This window comes from Oncorhynchus mykiss, chromosome 11 (assembly GCF_057628025.1).
Source record: "Oncorhynchus mykiss isolate SJ-2025 chromosome 11, ASM5762802v1, whole genome shotgun sequence".
NCBI lineage: Eukaryota > Metazoa > Chordata > Actinopteri > Salmoniformes > Salmonidae > Oncorhynchus > Oncorhynchus mykiss.
Genome location: NC_143032.1, coordinates 62,716,891 through 62,727,062, shown reverse-complemented (window position 1 = coordinate 62,727,062; position 10,172 = coordinate 62,716,891). Strand labels below are relative to the sequence as shown.

The following is a 10,172-nucleotide window of genomic DNA, read 5'->3' as shown; positions in this document are numbered from 1 at the left end:
TCAGAACCGCCACCCTGGCCTGCCCAGCCAGAGGCTGTGTTAAGTGAAGTGTTTAACACATCCAGCGCTGAAACCTGTGACCCAAAACTAACATAGGCCACCCCACCTGGGGCCAGGCCTCCTGAGCTCTGTACCATGGTGAAAGGTGTGAGCCACAGTAAAGGGCCTCCGAGCATCACAAATGTCAGCTGTGTTGACGTGAATTTTCAGCCTTTAAAGACTGACATCGCTGAGGTGATAAGGTATCCAACTGGAAGAAGCTTTTTAAAGGCAACACTTAAACAGGACTGACTAAGGAAGGAGGAGGAAGAGGAAGGTTGAAAATAAGTTAGGGTGAGGAGGTTATAATGACGTCTAGGTGAGGAGGTGATTTCTAGGTGAGGAGGTAATGATGTCTAGGTGAGGAGGTGATTTCTAGGTGCGGAGGTGATGATGTCTAGGTGAGGAGGGGATTTCTAGAGCAGGTGATGTCTAGGTGAGGAGGAGTGGTGGTGATGTGGAGAGGAGGTGATGTCTAGGTGAGGAGGTGAGGATGTCTAGGTGAGGAGGAGAGGCGGTGATGTCTAGGTGAGGAGGAGTGGAGAGGTGATGATGTCTAGGTGAGGAGGTGATGATGTCTAGGTGAAGAGTAGTTCAACTTGAGATAACCCTGTTCTGATGCAGTTCTAAGCCACACTTTCTCTCTCTCGCGCTCTCTCTCCCTCACGTGTGTGTGAATGGCAACCAGTGCGTAAAGAAGGTCACGTGTGTTTATTAACACCAGAGTGAGGCCTGTGTTTATTAACACCAGAGTGAGGCCTGTGTTTATTAACACCAGAGTGATGCTTGTGGGTGACGGGTTCCTCTCAGGGTACATGCACCCAGGCACAGATGCTGGTCCCCCAAATGTTAATGTTCCCACATGGACACCTCTGTGCCCCCTCTGCCCCTCTCACCCTAACCCCACACCCTCTCTGTCCCCTGTGCACTCAAAATCTGCACCCGCGACTTCATTGGTCAAATGCCAGCGGATAGAATAATGGGCACGTTTCTGCAGAGAAACACTGCCGTCTGTGTGTTAGGAACACTGCCGTCTGTGTATAGGCACGTGTTAAGAAGAGTTTTGGAGTGTGTGACATGACAGGTTAGCAGCTCCTCAGAGAATTTAGCTCAGGGTTTCTCTGTGCTATTGTAACTTGAATCCATGTTTTGCTGTGTGTCTGTCAGAACAGAGGGAAAACACTAGATGGGAATGAAGGCCAAGCACCACTCCCCATCAAGACGGCAACCCTAGAAGAGACTAGCCCTGTCTGGGGAACACACACAAAAAAAGGCCAAATAGGGGGTGCTTGTATTTGTCTCGTGGAACCCTTACAAGTGTGTGTGGTGTGAAATAGAAATCTCAATCGCCCTAAGATACCGTCGGAGAGTGGCGCTCCCTCTGGCATTTACAGTAGTGATGTTGTTTTACTGCTGCAGACATTGCCAAGTACCTAGTTAGCCTACTGGTGATGGCAGTGATGGTGAACAACAGTCATGTTGCCTTTGTGTGTAGTGTGGGTTACTAGACAGTAGAGTGTGCTAACAGAGTGTGTATTGCAACCTGCAATCTGGTGCTAGAAAGCTACTGTACTGTAATCAAACTAAAATATAAAGTAGCAACAAAGTGAAACAACCTTCCTTGATTCTCTGTGCCTTTCGGCATCTCTCAACGGAATCCAATCAGGACAACCTACAATCATTCTTTATGTAGACTATGATGTGGACAGCCGTCTCTTTTCCACACAACAGGACCTGAGAGAGACCACCTGACTAAAGGGGGTGGGGGTGGAGAGAGGGAGAAAGGGGGGTTAGGAATGTGACTAACCCTGTGTGATGTGATTGTTTACAGAGAAATTGGTTGACCTTACCCCTTGCTGCCACGCACACACACAGACACACACATCCAGGCATGCACATACATGCACCTACACACAGACAGACACACACACTCCCTCTGGCCTGGCTGTAGGTGTGTGGGACAAGGCTGCTGAGTGCTGGAGCTCTGGGAACTACTACTATCAGACCTGATGGAGTTGAAAGAGGAACTGTAGAAGTAAGGATGGACTGTAGAAGTAATGATGGCCTGTAGAAGTAAGGATGGCCTGTAGAAATAAGGATGGATTGTAGAAATAAGGATGGACTGTAGAAGTAAGGATGAACTGTAGAAGTAAGGAAGGACTGTAGAAGTAAGGATGAACTGTCACACCCTGACCTTAGAGATCCTTTTTATGTCTCTATTCGGTTTGGTTAGGGTGTGATTTGGGGTGGGTATTGCATGTTCTATTATTTGTATTTCTGTTTTAGGGTTCTCAATCAGGGACAGCTGTCTATCGTTGTCTCTGATTGAGAACCATACTTAGGTAGCCCTTTTCCCACCTGTCTTTGTGGGAGGTCGACTTTTGTTTATTCCACATAGCCTGTAGCTGCATGGTTGTTTTCTCGTTTGTTGTTTTGTTGGCGTCATTTTTTATAATAAAAGAAAATGTGCACTTACCACGCTGCACCTTGGTCAACTTCCTTCAACAGCCGTGACATGAACTGTAGAAGTAAGGATGAACTGTATAAATAAGGATGGACTGTAGAAGTAAGGATGAACTGTATAAATAAGGATGGACTGTAGAAGTAAGGATGAACTGTATAAATGAGGATGGACTGTATAAATAAGGATGAACCGTATAAATAAGGATGAACTGTATAAATAAGGATGGACTGTAGAAGGATGAACTGTATAAATAAGGATGAACTGTATAAATAAGGATGGACTGTAGAAGTACGGATGAACTGTAGAAGTAAGGATGGACTGTATAAATAAGGATGAACTGTAGAAGTAAGGATGAACTGTATAAATAGGGATGGACTGTAGAAGTAAGGATGGACTGTAGAAGTAAGGATGAACTGTAGAAGTAAGGATGAACTGTAGAAGTAAGGATGAACTGTATAAATAAGGATGGACTGTAGAAGTAAGGATGGGACAGCGTGTAGTGCAACCATGGCCACAAAAAGACATCTTTCACCTGTTTCTGTCTCTCGGCTTCTTGAAGTTAGTTCTAAAATGGAGCCGGAGGTAAAGTTTGTTTGGTTTTTCAGCTTCTATACTCTCCCCGTTGGAGAGTAGAGAACATGCCTACTAGTGTGAAATAATTTAGGCCCTATACCTTGCCTTCACTTTATCAACTGAGATTATATTTTATAACTCTTAATTCTTAAAGCAGCAATCAGCAGTAGAAAGAACAACAACAGGGCACTCTCTGCCCCTGTTTCAGTAAACAGCTAAGGGATGGGGCTGTAAAAACGTAACCACTCTCACTTTCATAGACAGAGCTATGGATGCAAGGACTGACCATCCATGATATCAACATCATAATTTAAACCATGTTTTGAGGCTCAAATGAAATCAAATGTTATTTGTAACATGCTTCGGAAAAACAGATGTAGACTAACAGTGAAATGCTTCCAAACAATTCAGAGAGAGAAAAAAACATTATAGAAAAATAATAACACAAGGAATAAATACACAATAGGCAATGATAACTTCATATACACAGGTTACCAGTAGCGAGTCAATGTGCAGGGGTACGAGGTAATTGAAGTAGATACAGTTGAAGTTGGAAGTTTACATACACTTAGGTTGGAGTCATTAAAACTCATTGTTCAACCGCTCCACAAATGTCTTGTTAACAAACTATAGTTTTGGCAAGTCGGTTAGGAAATCTACTTTGTGCATGACACAAGTCATTTTTCCAACAATACAGAAAGAATATTTCACTTATAATTCACTGTATCACAACTCCAGTGGGTCAGAAGTTTCATACGCTAAGTTGACTGTGTGTTACGGCTGTCGTCGGAATGAGACCAAGGTGCAGCGTGGTAGGCATGCATTTTGAATTTATTAAATGAACACCAAATAAACAAGAAAGATAAACGACACGTAAAGTATTGTAGAGCTAAACCAGCAACTAACAAAAACAAGATCCCACAACAGAAAGTGGGAGAAAGGGCTGCCTAAGTATGATTCCCAATCAGAGACAACGATAGACAGCTGCCTCTGATTGGGGACCACACTGGCCAAAAACAAAAGAAATAGACAACATAGAATTCCCACCCCAAATCACACCCTGACCTAAACAAATAGAGAAATAAAACGTCTCCCTAAGGTCAGGGCGTGACACTGTGCCTTCTTAAAAAGCTTAGAAAATTCCAGAAAATTCCATCATGGCTTTAGAAGCTTCTGATAGCTTAATTGACATAATTTGAGTAAATTGGAGGTGTACCTGTTGATGTATTTCAAGGCCTACCTTCAAACTCAGTGCCTCTTTGCTTGACATCATGGGAAAATCAAAATAAATCAGCCGAGACTTCAGAAAAGAATTGTAGACCTCCACAAGTCTGGTTCATCCTTGGGAACAATTTCCAAATGCCTGAAGGTACCACGTTCATCTGTACAAACAATAGTACGCAAGTATAAACACCATTGGATCAAGCAGCCGTCATACCGGTCAGGAAGGAGACGCATTCTGTCTCCTAGAGATGAACATACTTTGGTGCGAAAAGTGCAAATCATTCCCAGAACAACAGCAAAGGACCTTGTGAAGATACAAGTAAAACAAGTCCTATATCGACATAACCTGGAAGGCCGCTCAGCAAGGAAGAAAACACTGCTCCAAAACTGCCATAAAAAAGCCAGACTACGGTTTGCAACTGCACATTGGGACAAATATTGTACTTTTTGGAGAAATGTCCTCTGGTCTGATGAAACAAAAATAGAACTGTTTGGCCATAATGACCATTGTTATGTTTGGAGGGAAAAGGCTTGTAAGCCAAAGAACACCATCCCACCCGTGATGCACTGGGGTGGCAGCATCATGTTGTGGGGGTGCTTTGCTGCAGGAAGGACTGGTGCACTTCACAAAATAGATGCCATCATGAGATAGGAAAATTACTTGAATATATTGAAGCAACATCTCAAGACAAGAAGTTAAATCTTGGTTGCAAATGGGTCTTCCAAATGGACAATGACCCCAAGCATACTTCCAAAGTTGTGGCAAAATGGCTTAAGGACAACAAAGTCAAGGTATTGGAGTGGCCATCACAAAGCCTTGACCTCAATCCCATAGAAAATTTGTGAGCAGAACTGAAAAAGCGTGTGCGAGCAAGGAGGCCTACAAACCTGACTCAGTTACACCAGCTCTGTCAGGAGGAATGGGCCAAAATTCACCCAATGGGATTGAGGTCAAGGCTACCCAAAACGTTTGACCCTAGTTAAACAATGTAAAGGCAATGCTACCAAATACTAATTGAGTGTATGTAAACTTCTGACCCACTGGGAATGTGATTTAAGATCATGACTAGTAGCAGCAACATCCAGTATGTGATGAGTCAAAGGGTTAGTCATAGTCTCTTCTCTCTGTTACCGCACAGCAAGTGGTACCAATGCACCAAGTCTGGAACCAAAAGGCTTGGGTAGAAGCTGTTCAGAAGCCTTTTGGTTCCAGACTTGGTGCATTGGTACCACTTACTGTGCGGTAACAGAGAGAAGAGTCTATGACTAACCCTTTTGACTCATCACATACTGGGTGTTGCTGCTACTGTTCATGATTTATCCTGTTGCCTAGTCACATTATACCTACCTATAGATACATACAGTTGAAGTTGAAAGTTTACATTATTTTTTTAACCTTTATTTCACGAGGCAAGTCAGTTAAGAACAAATTCTTATTTACAATGACGGCCTACCGGGGAACAGTGGGTTAACTGTCTTGTTCACAGGCAGGACAACATATTTTTACCTTGTCAGCTCGGGGATTCGACCTGGCAACCTTTCGGTTTCTGGCCCAATGCTCTAACCACCTGCCGCCCCAGGTGGGGCCAAATACATTTAAACTCAGTTTTTCACAATTCCTGACATTTAATCCTAGTAAAAAAATCCCTGTCTTAAGTCAGTTAGGATCACCACTTCATTTTAAGAATGTGAAATGTCAGAATAATAGAGAATGATTTATTTCAGCTTTAATTTCTTAAATCACATTCCCATTATAGCTTGTGGGTAGAAGCTGTTCAGAAGCCTTTTGGTTCCAGACTTGGTGCATTGGTACCACTTGCTGTGCGGTAACAGAGAGAAGAGTCTATGACTTGGGTGGTTGGAGTCTTTGAAAATATTTAGGGCATTCCTCTGACACTGTCTGGTATAGAGGTCCTGGATGGCAGAGAGGTCGGCCCAGTGATGTACTGGGTCATACACACTACCCTCTGTAGCGCCTTGCGGTTGGAAGCCAATCAGTTGCCATACCAGTCAAGATGCTCTCAATGATGCAGCTGTAGGGCTTTTTGACGATCTGAGGGACCATGCCAAATATTTTCAGCCTCCTGAGAAGGAAGTGGCGTTGTTGTGCCTTCTTCATGACTGTGTTGGTGTGTGTGGAACATGATAATTCCTTCAAGCTCTCCATAGTGTTTGTTTACACTTACTTTGTTTACAAACATTGAAGACAACAAGCGTATATTTGGGTTCTGATGGGGTAGGACAAATGAACTTAACTCATGATGCATTTATAAATTATATTCTCCAAGAATCAATGGGCACATTTTATTAATTTATAAGTCCAAAAATGGATGCAGCAACGGCTGATTGCCCCTTCAATTCCAACTGAGAATATTTCATATAAAGTAACTCGTAATGCTATGAAACATTTTCAAATATGAAAACTTCAAGTGTTGAGCGTTTGTCGAGTTTTTCCCAGCAAACAATCAACTTAGGTTTGTGATGAATCTTTGTGAGAACAAGTCAATAAATCGTTGATTGATTAAATGGCCTTTTTTCAAATAATGTAGCCTAAAACTGGTTAGTCTACTCTATTAGACTGCTACAGACAGAGACGAAATGTAGGATAGCCTATATTATCTGCAATTATGAGTGCATTAATTAAGCCTAACTAACATCTCTTTAAAATCATGGTCTTTCAGATATTGCTCGAGACGACATTATGTTATGAAACAACACTCAATGAGTATTAGAAAACTCAAAGAAGACGGAAAAAGACAGGTCTATATAAAGGTTTTTCAAAAATGTGACATTACTAATATGCCATACATTTCTCAATTTTTAAAGGCTTGACTTGGTTATGGGATGTTTTACTCCCTGCCAGTCAATATAAGATTGTTTAAATTAACCAATTGCATTATTATATACAAACTTACAATATAGTCTATCGTTAATATATACCGCACTTGACCCCCGGACTTGATTCAAATTCCTAGTTTAATAGGCTAACTATTTGAAATTAGTGATAGGCCCCTACATTCGTTTATAACAATCTGACATATTTGTAATATTGAAGTTATAAAGAATAACGGTTTTCGTATTATGCCTAACAGTTGTTTGATTAAATCTGAATTATTAAAAAGGTGAATTGGAAATGCGCGTCCTTTTGGCCTACACGCACCTCGGCAGACGCGCTTGTCAAACCATCTAACCAAACACATTTTCTCGTGAACAGTTGCTGTTCGTGATGATTGTAGCGTAGTGTTTTCGTTCCTGTTCATTCAAAAGGAGATGACACATACAATTATAGCAATCAACTAAAACAGTCGGTCTTGAGTTTGAATTTGACATAACTATTTTCCTTGACATTAGGCATATTGAGTGACAAAGCATCAGACTTTATTTAATCTGAATTATGTGAATTATAGGCCTACATGTTCACTTATGCAGCCAAAGAAGACGACAATCACTTGACAGTTAAAAATTAAATAGGTCTATTCAATAAATATACTGCGAGTGTAGGCCAATTATCTCGAAACGCTTGTTTAACATAATTATACATCTTCTACACATTTTTATAAAATATTTCGAGAAAAATGTGTTTTATATCTCACACTTACCAACTAAGGCTGCTGTTTCTTATCGCAGGATTAGGATTTGAGACATTGAGGGGTCTAACTCTCTCGCTCACTCGCTGTCTCTCTCTCTCTCACATATGAGGAAAGAGAACACCTACAGGTCAGAGGGCGCAAGGAGAGAGAGGAGAGCGTTCCGCTGCACATGAAGTTTAGAAACGGTCGTTGTCTGATATTCGCAAAACACCCTCACATCTCCTAGTTATCAATAGCAGGTTGATATTTGTCCATCGGTCATTTCCATCCATTTCTCTGGCAGTTGAAATGCTTATAATACCACCGATTGGTAGCAGTAGACTAGGCCTAATGTTGACTATATAGGCAAATCTCTGTGATCATTAACAGTGTAACCAAATCGTGCGGGTCCACGGGGGGTTAGTCGTGTGAGCGCGGTGACGTGTGTGGTGTACGTGGCGACGGAAACCGTTATCAGAGCATCCCCCCAACTCACCACACACAATCTCCACTCCACAACAGCCACAATCCTAATGCCACTCCATGACAGCACATTATCTATATGAATGCCCCAACGCACAGACGTATGGACTGCTTCATATGAGACCGTCGAGGACTGTTGACAGACTAGTAGCCTACAGACCGAATAGAGTCAATAGACTATAAATGTCCCAGCGCTGAACTGACATCTGAACACGGTAAGACACAACAATTGTTGAAATAACCTGGTCTGTTTTGGAGAGGTGCATGGCCTACAGGCTATAGTCGTTTGTCTTTTTATTTGTGATAAAAATAGATATCTATTCTACTTAGCATATATTTATGAAAGCATATAATATAAGACTCTTAATATGGGACTATTATTAAATGATCTGCAAGGCTATCACTTGAGAAAATCATGTTTGGGTTGAAGGGAAATTTGCGCGTTAGAGAGCGCTGGACACTGCATACATAACAGCCCAAATTCTGGTGAAAATCTTGTAATAATGAGTTTATTACCGTCAAAAATGACCGTTTTGAGGAACATGAACGAATATAAAAGAAGAATGTCAAGGATATGGAGTCATTATCGGTAGCCAAGAAAATGTGAGAAAAGTATATAAAATAGCCTATATGCTATAATTATTTAGGCCTACACAAAGACAATTTCTTACACAAACGCAGGTCTATAATTTAACACAATTTGGCTATTATAATAGACTACATCTGCAATGTAGCCCTGACAGACTATTTCAGTGTGTGTGATTGCGGATGGATTATTTCATGGAAATCAGAGTCAAATTCATTTCGCCAACCGGAGAGAGCCGAGTCCAAACGAACGCCAGTTTACCTCGCGTTGACCCCTTCAACTTTCAACTCCGGTTGACTCTGTGCTAGAGCTGCACGGTAATGCGCGCTACCGGTTGATTATCTCGATTGTCAGTAATCCAGACATTTTCGCGCTCACTGCACCAAATAGTTTTGGAGGATGGTAGCCTATGCGATAATATACAGTGCCTTGTGAAAGTATTCGGTCCCCTTGAACTTTGCGACCTTTTGCCACATTTCAGGCTTCAAACATAAAGATATAAATCTGTATTTTTTTGTGAAGAATCAACAACAAGTGGGACACAATCATGAAGTGGAACGACATTTATTGGATATTTAAAACTTTTTTAACAAATCAAAAACTGAAAAATTGGGCTTGCAAAATTATTCAGCCCCTTTACTTTCAGTGCAGCAAACTCTCTCCAGAAGTTCAGTGAGGATCTCTGAATGATCCAATGTTGACCTAAATGACTAATCCACCTGTGTGTAATCAAGTCTCCGTATAAATGAACCTGCACTGTGATAGTCTCAGAGGTCCGTCAAAAGCGCAGAGAGCATCATGAAGAACAAGGAACACACCAGGCAGGTCCGAGATACTGTTGTGAAGAAGTTTAAAGCCGGATTTGGATACAAAAAGATTTCCCAAGCTTTAAACATCCCAAGGAGCACTGTGCAAGCGATAATATTGAAATGGAAGGAGTATCAGACCACTGCAAATCTACCAAGACCTGGCCGTCCCTCTAAACTTTCAGCTCATACAAGGAGAAGACTGATCAGAGATGCAGCCAAGAGGCCCATGATCACTCTGGATGAACTGCAGAGATCTACAGCTGAGGTGGGAGACTCTGTCCATAGGACAACAATCAGTCGTATATTGCACAAATCTGGCCTTTATGGAAGAGTGGCAAGAAGAAAGCCATTTCTTAAAGATATCCATAAAAAGTGTTGTTTAAAGTTTGCCACAAGCCACCTGGGAGACACACCAAACATGTGGA

At 41.7% G+C, this 10,172-nt stretch overlaps 1 protein-coding gene across 2 annotated transcripts in view; it reads left to right on the top strand.

The window, feature by feature from the left end:
* Nucleotides 1-8,368: 8,368 nt before the first annotated feature.
* LOC110536137 (T-box transcription factor TBX5) overlaps nucleotides 8,369-10,172 on the top strand; it is a 31,172-nt gene continuing 29,368 nt past the window's right edge. Inside the window, exon 1 of one of the 2 annotated variants that reach the window (XM_036935990.2) lies at nucleotides 8,369-8,567. The gene's annotated coding sequence lies outside the window, so the exon portion shown is untranslated. The remainder of the gene's footprint in view (nucleotides 8,568-10,172) is intronic. The other variant, XM_090190826.1, reaches the window with a different exon arrangement.